Here is a 23,667-nt window from a genome sequence, read left to right as displayed (position 1 = left end):
CAAGTGATGCGGCGCATCACACATCAGATGCGGCGCATCTGGTGTCTGGCAGCAAGTTGGCAAGTTGCAACCTTTACATCCGAGCATGCTTTGGCCTCCTTTCACTTTAGGTGCAAAGTTAATCACTTTACACCTAAAATTAGGGCTGTGATCATGCCATTACAAGGTGGAAAGCATGGCTAGTTGGTAAACAAGATGATTACTTATCATGATGAAGATTCCTAGCTAGTTGTCATGGTGTTCTTGTTTTCTCCTATATATAGAACTCATTGTATGCAATTGTAACATACCAAATACAGATTCTCAGTAATAAACACTCTCTAGTTGGTCCGTGGACTAAAGCAATCACACCGATTGCATATAACCACGTTATATCTTGTGTCGTTCTTACATTTACGCATTTATTATCTTTCATTCATTAAGTGGGTTTGAGTGATCTTGATAGAATCACTACTCGGCTAGTAGTCTTGTAGAATTACTAGCATTGTTTGGGTCCTAATATCCTAACAACTGGTATTAGAGCACAAGGTTTCGTTAAGGGAACGATGGCGGAAGATGGGAAGTTTAGAATGGATTATGAAGAATTCAAGTGGCCTGTGTTGAAGAAATTAATTTCATGTTGCATAGGTTATTTCTCAGGTAAAACTTGTGTATTCTATTTGGAATGTGATCTTTTGCAAGTGGATCAATTTCATTGTTGCTTGGCTTTTCTTAGTATTTTATATTGGTATTGGTGGATGTATAGATTAAGAATTTTTTCTTTTTCTAGGATTTCATCAAAATGTATAGTTTTTGGTGTTAGGATATTAGGACCCAAACAACGCTAGTAATTCTACAAGACTACTAGCCGAGTAGTGATTCTATCAAGATCACTCAAACCCACTTAATGAACGAAAGATAATAAATGCGTAAATGTAAGAACGACACAAGATATAACGTGGTTATATGCAATCGGTGTGATTGCTTTAGTCCACGGACCAACTAGAGAGTGTATGGTGTTACAAGTTTAACAAGTAATATTGAAGACCTTTTATCGAAAGTCTACTCATCCGAAGAATGTGTTGAGCGTGCGTGTCCCAAATGGTATTTGGCGGTAATCGAATGTGGTTTAATGTTCTTGGTTAATTCATTGATATGATTGGAGTTTTGTTCAAAGTCTCCAAGTGGGAGATTTGTTAGATTATGGAGACATTTATACAAAACGAGAAGAAGAAAAAAACTGTTCCAACACTTGCACGGATTTTGCAGATTTCGGGAAGCGTGAAGCAGTCAAATGCGGCGCATCTTGACATGGATGCGGCGCATTCATAGAGCAAAATAGTCCGAGAGTTATTGATGCGGAGCATTGAGCTGATATGGCGCATCAGGGGTCAGATGCGGCGCATCACCATCTCGATGCGGCGCATCGAGTGTTGGTACATGAATCTGGAACGTGAAAAGCAAGTGATGCGGCGCATCACACATCAGATGCGGCGCATCTGGTGTCTGGCAGCAAGTTGGCAAGTTGCAACCTTTACATCCGAGCATGCTTTGGCCTCCTTTCACTTTAGGTGCAAAGTTAATCACTTTACACCTAAAATTAGGGCTGTGATCATGCCATTACAAGGTGGAAAGCATGGCTAGTTGGTAAACAAGATGATTACTTATCATGATGAAGATTCCTAGCTAGTTGTCATGGTGTTCTTGTTTTCTCCTATATATAGAACTCATTGTATGCAATTGTAACATACCAAATACAGATTCTCAGTAATAAACACTCTCTAGTTGGTCCGTGGACTAAAGCAATCACACCGATTGCATATAACCACGTTATATCTTGTGTCGTTCTTACATTTACGCATTTATTATCTTTCATTCATTAAGTGGGTTTGAGTGATCTTGATAGAATCACTACTCGGCTAGTAGTCTTGTAGAATTACTAGCATTGTTTGGGTCCTAATATCCTAACAACTGGTATCAGAGCACAAGGTTTCGTTAAGGGAACGATGGCGGAAGATGGGAAGTTTAGAATGGATTATGAAGAATTCAAGTGGCCTGTGTTGAAGAAATTAATTTCATGTTGCATAGGTTATTTCTCAGGTAAAACTTGTGTATTCTATTTGGAATGTGATCTTTTGCAAGTGGATCAATTTCATTGTTGCTTGGCTTTTCTTAGTATTTTATATTGGTATTGGTGGATGTATAGATTAAGAATTTTTTCTTTTTCTAGGATTTCATCAAAATGTATAGTTTTTGGTGTTAGGATATTAGGACCCAAACAACGCTAGTAATTCTACAAGACTACTAGCCGAGTAGTGATTCTATCAAGATCACTCAAACCCACTTAATGAACGAAAGATAATAAATGCGTAAATGTAAGAACGACACAAGATATAACGTGGTTATATGCAATCGGTGTGATTGCTTTAGTCCACGGACCAACTAGAGAGTGTATGGTGTTACAAGTTTAACAAGTAATATTGAAGACCTTTTATCGAAAGTCTACTCATCCGAAGAATGTGTTGAGCGTGCGTGTCCCAAATGGTATTTGGCGGTAATCGAATGTGGTTTAATGTTCTTGGTTAATTCATTGATATGATTGGAGTTTTGTTCAAAGTCTCCAAGTGGGAGATTTGTTAGATTATGGAGACATTTATACAAAACGAGAAGAAGAAAAAAACTGTTCCAACACTTGCACGGATTTTGCAGATTTCGGGAAGCGTGAAGCAGTCAAATGCGGCGCATCTTGACATGGATGCGGCGCATTCATAGAGCAAAATAGTCCGAGAGTTATTGATGCGGAGCATTGAGCTGATATGGCGCATCAGGGGTCAGATGCGGCGCATCACCATCTCGATGCGGCGCATCGAGTGTTGGTACATGAATCTGGAACGTGAAAAGCAAGTGATGCGGCGCATCACACATCAGATGCGGCGCATCTGGTGTCTGGCAGCAAGTTGGCAAGTTGCAACCTTTATATCCGAGCATGCTTTGGCCTCCTTTCACTTTAGGTGCAAAGTTAATCACTTTACACCTAAAATTAGGGCTGTGATCATGCCATTACAAGGTGGAAAGCATGGCTAGTTGGTAAACAAGATGATTACTTATCATGATGAAGATTCCTAGCTAGTTGTCATGGTGTTCTTGTTTTCTCCTATATATAGAACTCATTGTATGCAATTGTAACATACCAAATACAGATTCTCAGTAATAAACACTCTCTAGTTGGTCCGTGGACTAAAGCAATCACACCGATTGCATATAACCACGTTATATCTTGTGTCGTTCTTACATTTACGCATTTATTATCTTTCATTCATTAAGTGGGTTTGAGTGATCTTGATAGAATCACTACTCGGCTAGTAGTCTTGTAGAATTACTAGCATTGTTTGGGTCCTAATATCCTAACAACTGGTATCAGAGCACAAGGTTTCGTTAAGGGAACGATGGCGGAAGATGGGAAGTTTAGAATGGATTATGAAGAATTCAAGTGGCCTGTGTTGAAGAAATTAATTTCATGTTGCATAGGTTATTTCTCAGGTAAAACTTGTGTATTCTATTTGGAATGTGATCTTTTGCAAGTGGATCAATTTCATTGTTGCTTGGCTTTTCTTAGTATTTTATATTGGTATTGGTGGATGTATAGATTAAGAATTTTTTCTTTTTCTAGGATTTCATCAAAATGTATAGTTTTTGGTGTTAGGATATTAGGACCCAAACAACGCTAGTAATTCTACAAGACTACTAGCCGAGTAGTGATTCTATCAAGATCACTCAAACCCACTTAATGAACGAAAGATAATAAATGCGTAAATGTAAGAACGACACAAGATATAACGTGGTTATATGCAATCGGTGTGATTGCTTTAGTCCACGGACCAACTAGAGAGTGTATGGTGTTACAAGTTTAACAAGTAATATTGAAGACCTTTTATCGAAAGTCTACTCATCCGAAGAATGTGTTGAGCGTGCGTGTCCCAAATGGTATTTGGCGGTAATCGAATGTGGTTTAATGTTCTTGGTTAAGTCATTGATATGATTGGAGTTTTGTTCAAAGTCTCCAAGTGGGAGATTTGTTAGATTATGGAGACATTTATACAAAACGAGAAGAAGAAAAAAACTGTTCCAACACTTGCACGGATTTTGCAGATTTCGGGAAGCGTGAAGCAGTCAAATGCGGCGCATCTTGACATGGATGCGGCGCATTCATAGAGCAAAATAGTCCGAGAGTTATTGATGCGGAGCATTGAGCTGATATGGCGCATCAGGGGTCAGATGCGGCGCATCACCATCTCGATGCGGCGCATCGAGTGTTGGTACATGAATCTGGAACGTGAAAAGCAAGTGATGCGGCGCATCACACATCAGATGCGGCGCATCTGGTGTCTGGCAGCAAGTTGGCAAGTTGCAACCTTTACATCCGAGCATGCTTTGGCCTCCTTTCACTTTAGGTGCAAAGTTAACCACTTTACACCTAAAATTAGGGCTGTGATCATGCCATTACAAGGTGGAAAGCATGGCTAGTTGGTAAACAAGATGATTACTTATCATGATGAAGATTCCTAGCTAGTTGTCATGGTGTTCTTGTTTTCTCCTATATATAGAACTCATTGTATGCAATTGTAACATACCAAATACAGATTCTCAGTAATAAATACTCTCTAGTTGGTCCGTGGACTAAAGCAATCACACCGATTGCATATAACCACGTTATATCTTGTGTCGTTCTTACATTTACGCATTTATTATCTTTCGTTCATTAAGTGGGTTTGAGTGATCTTGATAGAATCACTACTCGGCTAGTAGTCTTGTAGAATTACTAGCGTTGTTTGGGTCCTAATATCCTAACATTTGGTTCATAGTATACGGGATTTTGTTAAAAGTGTTATGGGCATTCACTTCAAAAATGCCCCTCCTTTTGTATTTTTATTTTATGATCTAATAAAATTTAGCCGGGGTACCGTCCCCTTTATAAAAAAAAAATATCATTTGAGATGTAATTAAAATGCTTTATTTTATTTGAGATTGTTATAAGAAAACGTTCAAGTTATTTTTTATACTTTCAGATTAGTGCACTCTAAGTATGGATTTTATGGGATATATAATGTTGATTTACATAGCGTAATCAAGATGCTTTTACTTTCAGAATAGTGTGATTTTATGATTGCTTTGGTACAACATCTAAGGTAATTGATTGTGTGATTATATATTTAATTTGGTACAACGTTAAAGGTAATTGATTGTGTGATTATATGATTGATGTGGTTTATGATAAATATGTTTTGGGACTGGATAGTTACAGTGACATTGACAATAATAATTCCAATGATTATTTGAAGACCGATCAAATTCAAGTTGTTTAGTTGAATCTTATATTTGTTAGATGAGTGTTTGGTCAATGCGTATTAGGTCAGAATGGGTCAATTTACTCGAGAAAGGTGCAAGTCCTAATGTCTAAGGTCTGATAAGAAATTTATCATACCATAATCAGTTCTAGTTATTTTTCGTACTTGCTAAGTAATCTAATTCTAATATCAATTGTCCTTTTTCTTTAGTTGCTGTAATCTGATTATGCTCATTAATTTATTTGGGGATGGTCTGTATGAGCAGTTATTGCAGTATAATTATGTGACATTTGAGACATATGCGACATTTGAGACATCTTCATCATGCGACATGCTTTATAAGCTGGTTAGTTATTTAGCTTGATGGATTTTTAATTGTATGGGATATGTAGATTGTTTAGGTGTAAAATGGGGGGTCAACATTTTCAGGTTTTTTAAAGTGCAACCTAATGAACTCGAAATATATTTCTAAATGTATTTAGAATAAGCAAATTCTATTAGTTTTAGTCAAACAGATTCAAAAGAGGCCAGATCCTTATGGATTCTACTGGCTCATATGTTGTATGTGGCAATATGTACCCATTTACTGTTTTATTTAGTTTAGTTTATCATACTAATCTTAAATGCCAGTTTCATAATATTGTATTTACATTGTTAAATAACTTAAATTTATGCAGCTTTCAATTTGGACCCATTTAGTAGATATTGAATTTTGTTTATAAAGCACTTATTTCGAGTATGTAGTACATGAAGTTCGTTGAGTATGCAGTTTCAAATTGGAAGTATCGCGTGTTAGAACACAAATATAAGCATAAATATAAGTCTGATCAACTCCCTTAAGAGGAGTTATTTCATTTGACGGTCACGTATGTTATTTTTTGGTTTCTTTTGTTTTCACTTCACTTGCATATCAAAACATAAACAGAAAGCTTTATTCCCTTCCTTTCTTTTATAATTCAATTTATATTGTAAGCAAATAAGGGACTAATCCTACATTTGGTATTCAGAGCGGATCAAAGATCATGTTCTAGGAGATCAAAAAGGTAGCAAAGACAAGTCAAGATTAAGGCCTAAATCAGTGGGCTTGTTAACCCAGATTTTTGATCCAAGAACAGAGGGACGTAAGCAACCAGAAAAGGTTTTAATCGAAGTCTATAAACAGCAGAAGAAAGGTAGCAAAAGGTGGTTGCAGGTGATACTTTCAGCAACGTTTTACTCGATTATCAAACCTTGGTAGTGCAGAAAATTTGAAGGATGGTGAACACGAAGGATCAAGTTTTGGTCACCATCAAAAGATTGATTCAAAAGGAGAAGATACACCGTTGTAGACATAGTTGCTATAGAGATTCAAACCGAGATAGCTATGGGCGTGACCGAGGATGAGGTCGGGTGTCCGGGAAGAGCCGAGATGGTGGGGAGTCCGGGTGAGCCGAGGTGGTTTTGAACAGTTCAAACCGAGATGACTATGGGCGTGACCGGGGAAGAGGTCGGGAAGTCCGGATGAGTCGAGATGGTGTTGTCCGGGAAAGCCGCGGTAGATGTTACAAGTGTGGTGAACGATTGGTGCGGATAAACTGATTAAGGGGGTGATTGTTAGATTAATCAGTTTAGACCAAAGTTTAGTTTAATAATTTGATTTGATAATTTAGTTAGTACTTAGATTTAATTAATTGCTAGCTAAAAGGAATTGGTATTAGTCTATCAAATCCCATGGAAAATTGTAACGTGGGTTAGTGGGTAGTGTCTACCGAGTTTATAGGTTGAAATGGTTAAATAGTGGGTCAGTAATGGTTAGTGCTAGATTCTTCGGAGTATTATATAAGAACACATTGCAAGTTATTTTCATCAAAGTGAAGCAAAGATGTAGTCCATTTTCGTTATTTGCTCATTTATTTATTTTTGCAACGTATGTTATTTTCTATTAACTTTTGTGTATGAGTAATTAGGGACCTGTGTCCCAACATCCCATGCTTTTAAGTTTGTCTTATTTAACGAGGTTTTTAATTATTTTGTAGATCCAGGTCCCATGTTTTTGTCTCTTTCAGTGAGGTTTTTATTTATTTTGTAGATCCAAGTATAACATCAGGTATGTATCCTATTTCTGTATTCGCGCTTTTTTTTTTTTTTTTTGAAAGGCAAGCAATTTTTTATTATTATACAAAGAACAGTACACGAGAAAAACCTAGCAAGGAGCTAGAAAAACACGAACCTACATACGACCACAAAATTAGAACGCACACACAAACATAAGCACGACTATACTTATTAGCCAAATTGTAAAATAAAGTTATACTTCGTATCATTTACCTATTTTTTGGCCTATTGTAGATATCATTAGAAGCTTTTTGAATATGGTGATATGGAGATCTATTATGAGACTCCTTCAGTAAAGTCGGGAAGAAAAGAATCTAGTGTGTGTTTTGATAGAATATTTGTACGTAGTAATACACAACCTCCACATATTTGTCACATACTTTGTGAGTTTTTTTGCTATAGCAATGATCATTGGTAGTATAGTATCACAAGGAACTAACGAAATGGTACAAATGTTATGATATTTTGTTTTTTTTTTTTTTTTTTTTTTTTTTCCTTCCAATACGGCATATTTTATTAACCCATTAATCTAACAAAGTGCTAGAAAAGAAAAATAAGAAATTTACAAAGAATGATAATTTATACATCTATTGATCGTCTTTATTTTTAAAATTGTAGTGATAATGAAATTCTTTTAGAACATTGACTTTTATTTTATGAAATTTTAGTTATAATGTATTTTACTACGACATTTATTAAACTGTTTCGTTTAAACAAACTCGTAATTTCACGGGTCATTTCACTAGTATTCTATAAATTTTGAAACACAATATAACTATCATGATATCATCTTCTAGTATATAATATAATAATTAATAATTAATTTGTAATGAATTATGTACTTTGTTACCGAGTAAGATAGGGCTGCAAGTTAACCTTTCTCAGCCAATGGGGCTTTGCCTCATTGGTCACCATGTTAACATGGTGTTCGAGGAGACCGGGGTTCGAGTCTCGGGGGGGGGGGATTTTCGTGAATTAACTTCGTGAGCTAACCACTAACATTGCCTTTCAAAAAAAAAAAAAAAAAAAAAAAAAAAAAAAAGTTAACCTTTCTCAATGGGAATGTTGGATTAAAAAGTATGAAGATAAGGCAAAACACTTTGGGCATGATGCACCTTTTGTAACAACATCACTTTATACCTCTTCCCAATTACCTTTACTTCATCCTAAATTTATGCCGTATTCCTCTTTGGTATAACTACAATCAATAACTTAATTGCAAGTTAAATTAGAATTTAAAAATAAACAAGCATGTCAATTTCTTGAACCATTAGTTATTTTTCTTATCATACTTATAATAAAAAATAAATAATAATAATAATAATAATAATAATAATAATAATAATAATAATAATAATAATAATAATAATAATAACTAGTTTTAAACTAGCACGTTTGTGGGACTGTAAACGATTTAATATTAAACTAGTGAAATGACTAATGGAACCACGGGTTTGTTTAAACGAAACAGTTTAATGATATGTTTTACGTATTAAGTGAGTGAACGTAAATGCTAAAGTCATTTAGTTTAATGACCCGTGAAACCACAGAGTCCGACAAAAAAACTTATCAGCTGAACATTTCACCAAACACTTAAAATGCATATTAAACAATCTACATCCACTCATAAGATATAATATTGATTGTCATTTTATTTTAAAAGTGTAAATTAAAATTTAAATTTAGAATTGGTTTCCTTCTGCCAAGCTTTAATACCTTCTCGTACTCAATTCAAAATAATTAAATAAAATAATTCAAAATTATTTTATTTTAATAATTAAAATAATATTAATAAGATTTAATTATAATAATTAATTAATAAAATTTAATGTTAATTCGAAAGTATTTTGATTAATGACATCACTCATCATGCTTGGATTTTTTTTTTTGTTTTTTGATTTTTTTAACAAAAGAATTAGCCTAATAATGACATCATCATTATAGGAAAGGTAGTTGCAGGTCCATTTTCCTTTTTTTATAATGTGCGGGATTCCTACTCTGAGTAGGCTTCTTCGTGCGTGCCATTCTAGGAGTCTCTGCAGTACGAGCCTCATACAAAGCCGCGCCCCTTTAATATGATGAAGAGGGGCCGCCCTCTTTTATTTTCCGCACCAATCCTTATTTACTACTACATCTTTTTTGGGGTGTATAGCTCAGTTGGTAGAGCATTGGGCTGTTAACCTAATGGTCGCATGTTCAAGTCCTGCTATACCCAAACCTAACTTGCACTATACTATGAGTAAGGATGCGTAGTAGCGCAAAGAGCACTCTTTGGCCTTTAGATTAGAGGCGCCTCGCTGTAGTGACCCGAACTTTTCCATGTTTATATATATTAATTGAGATTGATATTTACATGATTAAATGTTTCCAACATGTTAAGCAATCAAACTTGTTAAGACTTGATTAATTGAAATATGTTTCATATAGACAATTGACCACCCAAGTTGACCGGTGATTCACGAACGTTAAAACTTGTAAAAACTATATGATGACATATATATGGATATATATATAGTTAACATGATACTATAATAAGTAAACATATCATTAAGTATATTAACAATAAACTACATATGTAAAAACAAGACTACTAACTTAATGATTTTTAAACGAGACATATATGTAACGATTATCGTTGTAAAGACATTTAATGTATATATATCATATTAAGAGATATTCATACATGATAATATCATGATAATATAATAATTTAAAATCTCATTTGATATTATAAACATTGGGTTAACAACATTTAACAAGATCGTTAACCTAAAGGTTTCAAAACAACACTTACATGTAACGACTAACGATGACTTAACGACTCAGTTAAAATGTATATATATGTAGTGTTTTAATATGTATTTATACACTTTTGAAAGACTTCAATACACTTATCAAAATACTTCTACTTAACAAAAATGCTTACAATTACATCCTCGTTCAGTTTCATCAACAATTCTTCTCGTATGCACCCGTATTCGTACTCGTACAATACACAGCTTTTAGATGTATGTACTATTAGTATATACACTCCAATGATCAGCTCTTAGCAGCCCATGTGAGTCACCTAACACATGTGGGAACCATCATTTGGCAACTAGCATGAAATATCTCATAAAATTACAAAAATATGAGTAATCATTCATGACTTATTTACATGAAAACAAAATTACATATCCTTTATATCTAATCCATACACCAACGACCAAAAACACCTACAAACATTTTCATTCTTCAATTTTCTTCATCTAATTGATCTCTCTCAAGTTCTATCTTCAAGTTCTAAGTGTTCTTCATATATTCTACAAGTTCTAGTTACATAAAATCAAGAATACTTTCAAGTTTGCTAGCTCACTTCCAATCTTGTAAGGTGATCATCCAACCTCAAGAAATCTTTGTTTCTTACAGTAGGTTATCATTCTAATACAAGGTAATAATCATATTCAAACTTTGGTTCAATTTCTATAACTATAACAATCTTATTTCAAGTGATGATCTTACTTGAACTTGTTTTCGTGTCATGATTCTGTTTCAAGAACTTCGAGCCATCCAAGGATCCGTTGAAGCTAGATCCATTTTTCTCTTTTCCAGTAGGTTTATCCAAGGAACTTAAGGTAGTAATGATGTTCATAACATCATTCGATTCATACATATAAAGCTATCTTATTCGAAGGTTTAAACTTGTAATCACTAGAACATAGTTTAGTTAATTCTAAACTTGTTCGCAAACAAAAGTTAATCCTTCTAACTTGACTTTTAAAATCAACTAAACACATGTTCTATATTTATATGATATGCTAACTTAATGATTTAAAACCTGGAAACACGAAAAACACCGTAAAACCGGATTTACCCCGTCGTAGTAACACCGCGGGCTGTTTTGGGTTAGTTAATTAAAAACTATGATAAACTTTGATTTAAAAGTTGTTATTCTGAGAAAATGATTTTTATTATGAACATGAAACTATATCCAAAAATTATGGTTAAACTCAAAGTGGAAGTATGTTTTCTAAAATGGTCATCTAGACGTCGTTCTTTCGACTGAAATGACTACCTTTACAAAAACGACTTGTAACTTATTTTTCTGACTATAAATCTATACTTTTTCTGTTTATATTCATAAAATAGAGTTCAATATGAAACCATAGCAATTTGATTCACTCAAAACGGATTTAAAATGAAGAAGTTATGGGTAAAACAAGATTGGATAATTTTTCTCATTTTAGCTACGTGAAAATTGGTAACAAATCTATTCCAACCATAACTTAATCAACTTGTATTGTATATTATGTAATCTTGAGATACCATAGACACGTATACAATGTTTCGACCTATCATGTCGACACATCTATATATATTTCGGAACAACCATAGACCCTCTATATGTAAATGTTGGAGTTAGCTATACAGGGTTGAGGTTGATTCCAAAATATATATAGTTTGAGTTGTGATCAATACTGAGATACGTATACACTGGGTCGTGGATTGATTCAAGATAATATTTATCGATTTATTTCTGTACATCTAACTGTGGACAACTAGTTGTAGGTTACTAACGAGGACAGCTGACTTAATAAACTTAAAACATCAAAATATATTAAAAGTGTTGTAAATATATTTTGAACATACTTTGATATATATGTATATATTGTTATAGGTTCGTGAATCAACCAGTGGCCAAGTCTTACTTCCCGACGAAGTAAAAATCTGTGAAAGTGAGTTATAGTCCCACTTTTAAAATCTAATATTTTTGGGATGAGAATACATGCAGGTTTTATAAATGATTTACAAAATAGACACAAGTACGTGAAACTACATTCTATGGTTGAATTATCGAAATCGAATATGCCCCTTTTTATTAAGTCTGGTAATCTAAGAATTAGGGAACAGACACCCTAATTGACGCGAATCCTAAAGATAGATCTATTGGGCCTAACAAACCCCATCCAAAGTACCGGATGCTTTAGTACTTCGAAATTTATATCATATCCGAAGGGTGTCCCGGAATGATGGGGATATTCTTATATATGCATCTTGTTAATTTCGGTTACCAGGTGTTCACCATATGAATGATTTTTATCTCTATGTATGGGATGTGTATTGAAATATGAAATCTTGTGGTCTATTGTTACGATTTGATATATATAGGTTAAACCTATAACTCACCAACATTTTTGTTGACGTTTAAAGCATGTTTATTCTCAAGTGAATACTAAGAGCTTCCGCTGTTGCATACTAAAATAAGGACAAGATTTGGAGTCCATGTTTGTATGATATTGTGTAAAAATTGCATTCAAGAAACTGATTTCGATGTAACATATTTGTATTGTAAACCATTATGTAATGGTCGTGTGTAAACAGGATATTTTAGATTATCATTATTTGATAATCTACGTAAAGCTTTTTAAACCTTTATTTATGAAATAAAGGTTATGGTTTGTTTTAAAAATGAATGCAGTCTTTGAAAAACGTCTCATATAGAGGTCAAAACCTCGCAACGAAATCAATTAATATGGAACGTTTTTAATCAATAAGAACGGGACATTTCAGTTGGTATCCGAGCGTTGGTCTTAGAGAACCAGAATTTTGCATTAGTATGTCTTATCGAGTTTGTTAGGATGCATTAGTGAGTCTGGACTTCGACCGTGTTTACTTGAAAAATGATTGCTTAACAAATTTTGTTGGAAACTATATATTTTTAACATGTGAATATTATGTGATATATTAATCTCTTAACGCGTTTGATATTATGTGATAGATGTTTACCTCTAGAACAAGTCCCATTGACTCACCTAATAATAATGAAGAGTCAAATGTAAATTGGAATGATTCGTGGACTGATTCACAAGTTCCCGAAGAGGAACCGGAAGAAGAGTCGGAACCAGAAGAAGAATCGGAACCGGATGAAGAAATAGAACCGGTGGGGGAAATAATAAAATGGTTAAGTAAAAGAAAATCCTCAACCAACCGACCAAGGTTAATTATGGTCAATGGTGTTTCCGCCAAGGAAGCAAAATATTGGGAGGATTACCAATTCTCCGATGAATCGGATTCCGACGAGAATTCCGATGATGTTATAGAAATTACCCCAACTGAATTTAAAAAGGCAAAAGAAAATAATAAGGGAAAGGGCATAAAAATAGAGAAATCTAATTCCAACCCAGATGAACTTTATATGTATCGTCAACCCCCGAAGTCCTTAAGTTGTAACAATGACCCGGGAACCTCTAAACCACCAGGTTTTTCTAAACCAATGTGGAAAACGACGGCTCGTATTAGGGGAACATCATATATCCCTAGAAACTTGGCAAAACGAACCAAAACCGAAGAAGAAGAAACAAGCGAGTTGGAATAAGATAGTTGTATTCGTGTGGTGTAATATATGTAATATAGTGTGCTTATGCTTTATGATATATGTAAAAATTGCTTGTATTAATAAGTATTTTTTTTTTTATGAATCTAACTCTTGTCTATTTTACAGTATAAAAACACAAAATGGATAGACAACCCAATATTTTAAGAGACCTACCCGGAGACATGATTGATGAAATCTTGTCTAGAGTCGGTCAGAATTCTTCAGCACAACTATTTAAGGCGAGATCAGTTTGTAAGACATTCGAAGAACGTTCCAAGAATGCCTTGGTTTATAAAAGGCTTTCGTTCGAAAGATGGGGGATATCACATTGGGAAATCCATAAGTTACGATGTGTTTACTTTGACGCATATATTGCGGGGAACCCAAATGCTATTTTACGCAATGGGTTAAGAAATTATTTTGACTCAATATATCCGAATATTGGACTTCGTGATTTAGAAAAAGCGGCTAACATGCAACATAAAGAAGCATGTTATGCTTACGGATTAGTAATGTTCGCTTCTCACCAAAGTGATAACAAGAACATCGGGCTACAACTATTAAACAAAACGTTCCCACAAGTGACGGAGTCGGTAACTGGGGTAAGAAATGAGGTTTTTAGATTGTTACGGGACTGTTGGACATTACGTAACCCTCGTCCCTTTGACGACGTTACAACACGCTGTCTTATCAACGGCCATAACGGTTATGTTCCACAAGACCAAGGATGGGAAGTAATCCTAGTAAAACCAGAATGCATGACTTGTTTCTGGATGTATGAATTACGTGTCTTTATTGCCTTTGCTGAACGACTTGTGTACTAGCTAGAATTATCTTCACAACCATCTTGTATCAAATTTATTGTGTGCTATATTTCATGCTATATGTAAAATAAGCGGTATTGTATATTTGTAAAATATTGTGTAAAAGTTTGAACGCGAAATATTATTATAATCAGTTTTTCATATAGAATTGTAGTAGTTGAATTGTATATTAGCTACTAAGTATGAACTTAACGGGTAGGTACTACCCGAATTTAAACTTATAAAACGCTAATATGAAGAAAAAGATTTTATAAATGAGTTCATATTATGCTACGAAATACTATTAACTACTCTTAATATTCTGTATGATTAACTTGTTCCATTTGACTATTTTGAAGGAAATGGCACTGACTACTCGACACACCGTGAATATGAATGAAGAGGAATTCCGTACTTTTCTAGCTTCAAACATAGCCGCAGTACAGGCTGTGCTACATACCAACAATAACCTTGGATCTAGCAGTACAGGAAATCGTGTAGGATGCACCTACAAAGAATTCACTGCCTGCAAACCTTTGGAATTTGATGGAATCGAAGGACCGATCAGATTGAAACGGTGGACTGAGAAGGTCGAATCCGTGTTTGCCATAAGTAAGTGTACTGAAGAGGACAAAGTGAAGTACGCTACGCATACCTTCACAGGTTCTGCGTTAACATGGTGGAATACCTATCTAGAGCAAGTGGGACAAGACGATGCGTACGCACTACCGTGGTCAGCATTCAAGCACTTGATGAACGAGAAGTACCGTCCCAGAACCAAGGTCAATAAGCTCAAGACAGAACTTAGAGGGTTACGAACCCAAGGATTTGATATTACCACGTACGAAAGATGATTCACAGAATTGTGCCTATTGTGTCCGGGAGCATTCGAAGATGAGGAAGAGAAGATCGACGCGTTTGTGAAAGGATTATCGGAAAGAATCCAAGAAGATATAAGTTCACACGAGCCCGCCTCCATACAACAGGCATGTAGAATGGCTCACAAACTAGTGAACCAGATTGAAGAAAGAATTAAAGAACAGACTGCTGAAGAGGCCAATGTGAAGCAAGTCAAAAGAAAGTGGGAGGAAAACGGTGATAAGAATCACCAATAAAACAACAACAGTAATTACAACAATAATCGCAACAATTATCCCAACAATCGCAATATCAATCGCAACTACAACAAACGGCCCAACAACAACAACAACAACAACAACAACAGCAACTACAACAATTATCCCAACAACAATAATAACTGCAACAACAACAACAATCAGAAGCAGCTATGCCAAAGGTGTGAAAAGTATCACTCGGGGTTCTGCACCAAATTTTGCAACAAGTGTAAAAGAAATGGTCATAGCACGGCGAAGTGTGAGGTCTACGGACCAGGGGTTAATAGAACGAAAGGAACAAATGGTGTCGGAATGAGTAATGGCGGAGCAAGTAGTGTCGGAGCAAGTTATGCCAATGTAGTTTGTTATAAATGTGGAAAACCGGGCCACATTATTAGAAATTGCCCGAACCAGGAGAACACGAATGGACAAGGCCGCGGAAGAGTTTTCAATATTAATGCGGCAGAGGTACAGGAAGACCCGAAGCTTGTTACGGGTACGTTTCTTATTGACAATAAATCTGCTTACGTTTTATTTGATTCGGGTGCGGATAGAAGCTATATGAGTAGAGATTTTTATGCTAAATTAAGTTGTCCATTGACGCCTTTGGATAGTAAATTTTTACTCGAATTAGCAAATGGTAAATTAATTTCAGCAGATAATATATGTCGGAATCGAGAAATTAAACTGGTTAGCGAAACATTTAAGATTGATTTGATACCAGTAGAGTTAGGGAGTTTTGATGTGATAATCGGTATGGACTGGTTGAAAGAAGTGAAAGTAGAGATCGTTTGTTACAAAAATGCAATTCGCATTATACGAGAAAAAGGAAAACCCTTAATGGTGTACGGAGAAAAGGGCAACACAAAGCTACATCTTATTAGTAATTTGAAGGCACAAAAACTAATAAGAAAAGGTTGCTATGCTGTTCTAGCACACGTCGAGAAAGTACAAACTGAAGAAAAGAGCATCAATGATGTTCCCATTGCAAAAGAATTTCCCGATGTATTTCCGAAAGAATTACCGGGATTACCCCCACATCGATCCGTTGAATTTCAAATAGATCTTGTACCAGGAGCTGCACCAATAGCTCGTGCTCCTTACAGACTCGCACCCAGCGAGATGAAAGAACTGCAAAGCCAATTACAAGAACTTTTAGAGCGTGGTTTCATTCGACCAAGCACATCACCGTGGGGAGCTCCTGTTTTGTTTGTCAAGAAGAAAGATGGTACATTCAGGTTGTGTATCGACTACCGAGAGTTGAACAAACTTACCATCAAGAACTGCTACCCACTACCGAGAATCAACGACTTATTTGATCAACTACAAGGCTCGTCTGTTTATTCAAAGATTGACTTACGTTCCGGGTATCATCAAATGCGGGTGAAAGAAGATGATATTCCAAAGACTGCTTTCAGAACACGTTACGGTCATTACGAGTTTATGGTCATACCGTTTGGTTTAACTAATGCACCAGTTGTGTTCATGGACCTTATGAACCGAGTGTGTGGACCATACCTTGACAAGTTTGTCATTGTTTTTATTGATGACATACTTATTTACTCAAAGAATGACCAAGAACACGGTGAACATTTGAGAAAGGTGTTAGAAGTATTGAGGAAGGAAGAATTGTACGCTAAGTTTTCAAAGTGTGCATTTTGGTTGGAAGAAGTTCAATTCATCGGTCACATAGTGAACAAAGAAGGTATTAAGGTGGATCCGGCAAAGATAGAAACTGTTGAAAAGTGGGAAACCCCGAAAACTCCGAAACACTTACGCCAGTTTTTTGGACTAGCTGGTTACTACAGAAGGTTCATCCAAGACTTTTCCAGAATAGCAAAACCCTTAACTGCATTAACGCATAAAGGGAAGAAATTTGAATGGAATGATGAACAAGAGAAAGCGTTTCAGTTATTGAAGAAAAAGCTAACTACGACACCTATATTGTCATTGCCTGAAGGGAATGATGATTTTGTGATTTATTGTGACGCATCAAAGCAAGGTCTCGGTTGTGTATTAATGCAACGAACGAAGGTGATTGCTTATGCGTCTAGACAATTGAAGATTCACGAACAAAATTATACGACGCATGATTTGGAATTAGGCGCGGTTGTTTTTGCATTAAAGACTTGGAGGCACTACTTATATGGGGTCAAAAGTATTATATATACCAACCACAAAAGTCTTCAACACATATTTAATCAGAAACAACTGAATATGAGGCAGCGTAGGTGGATTGAATTATTGAATGATTACGACTTTGAGATTCGTTACCACCCGGGAAAGGCAAATGTGGTAGCCGATGCCTTGAGCAGGAAGGACAGAGAACCCATTCGAGTAAAATCTATGAATATAATGATTCATAATAACCTTACTACTCAAATAAAGGAGGCGCAACAAGGAGTTTTAAAAGAGGGAAATTTAAAGGATGAAATACCCAAAGGATCGGAGAAGCATATTAATATTCGGGAAGACGGAACCCGGTATAGGGCTGAAAGGATTTGGGTATCAAAATTTGGAGATATGAGAGAAATGGTACTTAGAGAAGCTCATAAAACCAGATACTCAATACATCCTGGAACGGGAAAGATGTACAAGGATCTCAAGAAACATTTTTGGTGGCCGGGTATGAAAGCCGATGTTGCTAAATACGTAGGAGAATGTTTGACGTGTTCTAAGGTCAAAGCTGAGCATTAGAAACCATCAGGTCTACTTCAACAACCCGAAATCCCGGAATGGAAATGGGAAAATATTACCATGGATTTCATCACTAAATTGCCAAGGACTGCAAGTGGTTTTGATACTATTTGGGTAATAGTTGATCGTCTCACCAAATCAGCACATTTCCTGCCAATAAGAGAAGATGACAAGATGGAGAAGTTAGCACGACTGTATTTGAAGGAAGTCGTCTCCAGACATGGAATACCAATCTCTATTATCTCTGATAGGGATGGCAGATTTATTTCAAGATTCTGGCAGACATTACAACAAGCATTAGGAACTCGTCTAGACATGAGTACTGCCTATCATCCACAAACTGATGGGCAGAGCAAAAGGACGATACAAACGCTTGAAGACATGCTACGAGCATGTGTTATTGATTTCGGAAACAGTTGGGATCGACATCTACCGTTAGCAGAATTTTCCTACAACAACAACTACCATTCAAGCATTGAGATGGCGCCGTTTGAAGCAATTTATGGTAGAAAGTGCAGGTCTCCGATTTGTTGGAGTGAAGTGGGTGATAGACAAATTACGGGTCCGGAGATTATACAAGAAACTACCGAGAAGATCATCCAAATTCAACAACGGTTGAAAACCGCCCAAAGTCGACAAAAGAGCTACGCTGACATTAAAAGAAAAGATATAGAATTTGAAATTGGAGAGATGGTCATGCTTAAAGTCTCACCTTGGAAAGGCATTGTTCGATTTGGTAAACGAGGGAAATTAAATCCAAGGTATATTGGACCATTCAAGATTATTGATCGTGTCGGACCAGTAGCTTACCGACTTGAGTTACCTCAACAACTCTCGGCTGTACATAACACTTTCCACGTCTCGAATTTGAAGAAATGTTTTACTAAAGAAGATCTCACTATTCCGTTAGATGAAATCCAAATCAACAAAAAACTTCAATTCATCGAAGAATCCGTCGAAATAATGGATCGTGAGGTTAAAAGACTTAAGCAAAACAAGATACCAATTGTTAAGGTTCGATGGAATGCTCGTAGAGGACCCGAGTTCACCTGGGAGCGTGAAGATCAGATGAAGAAGAAATACCCGCATCTATTTCCAGAAGATTCGTCAACACCTTCAACAGCTTAAAATTTCGGGACGAAATTTATTTAACGGGTAGGTACTGTAGTGACTCGAACTTTTCCATGTTTATATATATTAATTGAGATTGATATTTACATGATTAAATGTTTCCAACATGTTAAGCAATCAAACTTGTTAAGACTTGATTAATTGAAATATGTTTCATATAGACAATTGACCACCCAAGTTGACCGGTGATCCCCGAACGTTAAAACTTGTAAAAACTATATGATGACATATATATGGATATATATATATAGTTAACATGATACTATGATAAGTAAACATATCATTAAGTATATTAACAATGAACTACATATGTAAAAACAAGACTACTAACTTAATGATTTTTAAACGAGACATATATGTAACGATTATCGTTGTAAAGACATTTAATGTATATATATCATATTAAGAGATATTCATACATGATAATATCATGATAATATAATAATTTAAAATCTCATTTGATATTATAAACATTGGGTTAACAACATTTAACAAGATCGTTAACCTAAAGGTTTCAAAACAACACTTACATGTAACGACTAACGATGACTTAACGACTCAGTTAAAATGTATATACATGTAGTGTTTTAATATGTATTTATACACTTTTTAAAGACTTCAATACACTTATCAAAATACTTCTACTTAACAAAAATGCTTACAATTACATCCTCGTTCAGTTTCGTCAACAATTCTACTCGTATGCACCCGTATTCGTACTCGTACAATACACAGCTTTTAGATGTATGTACTATTGGTATATACACTCCAATGATCAGCTCTTAGCAGCCCATGTGAGTCACCTAACACATGTGGGAACCATCATTTGGCAACTAGCATGAAATATCTCATAAAATTACAAAAATATGAGTAATCATTCATGACTTATTTACATGAAAACAAAATTACATATCCTTTATATCTAATCCATACACCAACGACCAAAAACACCTACAAACACTTTCATTCTTCAATTTTCTTCATCTAATTGATCTCTCTCAAGTTCTATCTTCAAGTTCTAAGTGTTCTTCATATATTCTACAAGTTCTAGTTACATAAAATCAAGAATACTTTCAAGTTTGCTAGCTCGCTTCCAATCTTGTAAGGTGATCATCCAACCTCAAGAAATCTTTGTTTCTTACAGGAGTTTATCATTCTAATACAAGGTAATAATCATATTCAAACTTTGGTTCAATTTCTATAACTATAACAATCTTATTTCAAGTGATGAACTTACTTGAACTTGTTTTCGTGTCATGATTCTGCTTCAAGAACTTCGAGCCATCCAAGGATCCGTTGAAGCTAGATCCATTTTTCTCTTTTCCAGTAGGTTTATCCAAGGAACTTAAGGTAGTAATGATGTTCATAACATCATTCGATTCATATATATAAAGCTATCTTATTCGAAGGTTTAAACTTGTAATCACTAGAACATAGTTTAGTTAATTCTAAACTTGTTCGCAAACAAAAGTTAATCCTTCTAACTTGACTTTTAAAATCAACTAAACACATGTTCTATATCTATATGATATGCTAACTTAATGATTTAAAACCTGGAAACACGAAAAACACCGTAAAACCAGATTTACGCCGTCGTAGTAACACCGCGGGCTGTTTTGGGTTAGTTAATTAAAAACTATGATAAACTTTGATTTAAAAGTTGTTATTCTGAGAAAATGATTTTTATTATGAACATGAAACTATATCCAAAAATTATGGTTAAACTCAAAGTGGAAGTATGTTTTCTAAAATGGTCATCTAGACGTCGTTCTTTCGACTGAAATGACTACCTTTACAAAAACGACTTGTAACTTATTTTTCCGACTATAAACCTATACTTTTTCTGTTTAGATTCATAAAATAGAGTTCAATATGAAACCATAGCAATTTGATTCACTCAAAACGGATTTAAAATGAAGAAGTTATGGGTAAAACAAGATTGGATAATTTTTCTCATTTTAGCTACGTGAAAATTGGTAACAAATCTATTCCAACCATAACTTAATCAACTTGTATTGTATATTATGTAATCTTGAGATACCATAGACACGTATACAATGTTTCGACCTATCATGTCGACACATCTATATATATTTCGGAACAACCATAGACACTCTATATGTGAATGTTGGAGTTAGCTATACAGGGTTGAGGTTGATTCCAAAATATATATAGTTTGAGTTGTGATCAATACTGAGATACGTATACACTGGGTCGTGGATTGATTCAAGATAATATTTATCGATTTATTTCTGTACATCTAACTGTGGACAACTAGTTGTAGGTTACTAACGAGGACAGCTGACTTAATAAACTTAAAACATCAAAATATATTAAAAGTGTTGTAAATATATTTTGAACATACTTTGATATATATGTATATATTGTTATAGGTTCGTGAATCAACCAGTGGCCAAGTCTTACTTCCCGACGAAGTAAAAATCTGTGAAAGTGAGTTATAGTCCCACTTTTAAAATCTAATATTTTTGGGATGAGAATACATGCAGGTTTTATAAATGATTTACAAAATAGACACAAGTACATGAAACTACATTCTATGGTTGAATTATCGAAATCGAATATGCCCCTTTTTATTAAGTCTGGTAATCTAAGAATTAGGGAACAGACACCCTAATTGACGCGAATCCTAAAGATAGATCTATTGGGCCTAACAAACCTCATCCAAAGTACCGGATGCTTTAGTACTTCGAAATTTATATCATATCCGAAGGGTGTCCCGGAATGATGGGGATATTCTTATATATGCATCTTGTTAATTTCGGTTACCAGGTGTTCACCATATGAATGATTTTTATCTCTATGTATGGGATGTGTATTGAAATATGAAATCTTGTGGTCTATTGTTACGATTTGATATATATATAGGTTAAACCTATAACTCACCAACATTTTTGTTGACGTTTAAAGCATGTTTATTCTCAGGTGAATACTAAGAGCTTCCGCTGTTGCATACTAAAATAAGGACAAGATTTGGAGTCCATGTTTGTATGATATTGTGTAAAAACTGCATTCAAGAAACTGATTTCGATGTAACATATTTGTATTGTAAACCATTATGTAATGGTCGTGTGTAAACAGGATATTTTAGATTATCATTATTTGATAATCTACGTAAAGCTTTTTAAACCTTTATTTATAAAATAAAGGTTATGGTTTGTTTTAAAAATGAATGCAGTGTTTGAAAAACGTCTCATATAGAGGTCAAAACCTCGCAACGAAATCAATTAATATGGAACGTTTTTAATCAATAAGAACGGGATATTTCACTCGCCGTCTTTGATTGGATGGAAACAGATATCTAAAGTGTGCAGTAAAGGATCTTTATATTATAGGTAGCCAGCCAAAGCGCTTACCTTTCATCAAAGGGGCCGTAATCCGCCTCAAGATTTTAGATTCCGTAAGTAACTCAGTGAGTGCCTTTCTAAGAAAGAAGGGCCTGGAAGAAGAAAATGAAATACGAACAACCGCGCTGGTTGTAATAGATCGACTTTCATGCTAGTTCTTTCTCCAGCATGAAATTTCATTTCAGGGAAGGACGACGTACTATGATACTTTCTGTTTTGTCGAGCCTTGCTTTGGTCTCTGGTATAGATTACTACTAATTTTTAAAATTAACATATATATATATATATATATATATATATATATATATATATATATATATATATATATATATATATATATATATATATATATATATATATATATATATATATATATATATATATATATGGTGAAAGGATCCGGAGATAATTAAGGGTGGAAAAGAACCTAGCGAACTCACATATTAATCACATCTTTGAAAAAAATAAAAATATATATATATATATTAATTAATGCATATATATAGATATAGTTTTCGAGATTAATCATCCATTGATGTCTTTTCGAGATAAAAACTCGGTTGAATTATTTGCAAAGTATAAATATGTTTTTTTAATTATTGACTAATTTTTTTATAATTCTATAGTCTTAACTAGTTGTTGAGCCCTTGCTTCGCGTCGGGGGCTCCGTTTTGAATGCGAGTTAAAAAAAAGTCTTTCCTTTTGTGGATCTATTTTGTAAAAAAAAAAAAAAATTCGACATCTAACATTGAAGTGTTGTTTCTTTTGTGAAAGTTGCTTCTT

At 34.7% G+C, this 23,667-nt stretch overlaps 1 long non-coding RNA gene and 1 other non-coding gene across 2 annotated transcripts in view; both read left to right on the top strand.

Moving 5' to 3' along the window:
- Positions 1-7,175, top strand: part of LOC139877820 (uncharacterized) — an 82,288-nt gene extending 75,113 nt beyond the window's left edge. The window contains exons 2-3 of the long non-coding RNA XR_011768791.1: positions 5,590-5,670; positions 6,332-7,175. This is a non-coding gene — a long non-coding RNA (uncharacterized lncRNA). The remainder of the gene's footprint in view (positions 1-5,589; positions 5,671-6,331) is intronic.
- Positions 7,176-9,560: 2,385 nt separating this feature from the next.
- TRNAN-GUU (transfer RNA asparagine (anticodon GUU)) lies at positions 9,561-9,633 on the top strand. The gene has a single exon. It is a non-coding gene; the product is annotated as a tRNA-Asn (tRNA).
- The last annotated feature ends 14,034 nt before the right edge of the window (positions 9,634-23,667 follow it).

This window comes from Rutidosis leptorrhynchoides, chromosome 11, assembly GCF_046630445.1.
Source record: "Rutidosis leptorrhynchoides isolate AG116_Rl617_1_P2 chromosome 11, CSIRO_AGI_Rlap_v1, whole genome shotgun sequence".
In the NCBI taxonomy this organism is placed as follows: Eukaryota; Viridiplantae; Streptophyta; class Magnoliopsida; order Asterales; family Asteraceae; genus Rutidosis; species Rutidosis leptorrhynchoides.
The sequence above is the reverse complement of the archived record's forward strand: the minus strand, read 5'-3'. Positions and strand labels throughout refer to the sequence as shown.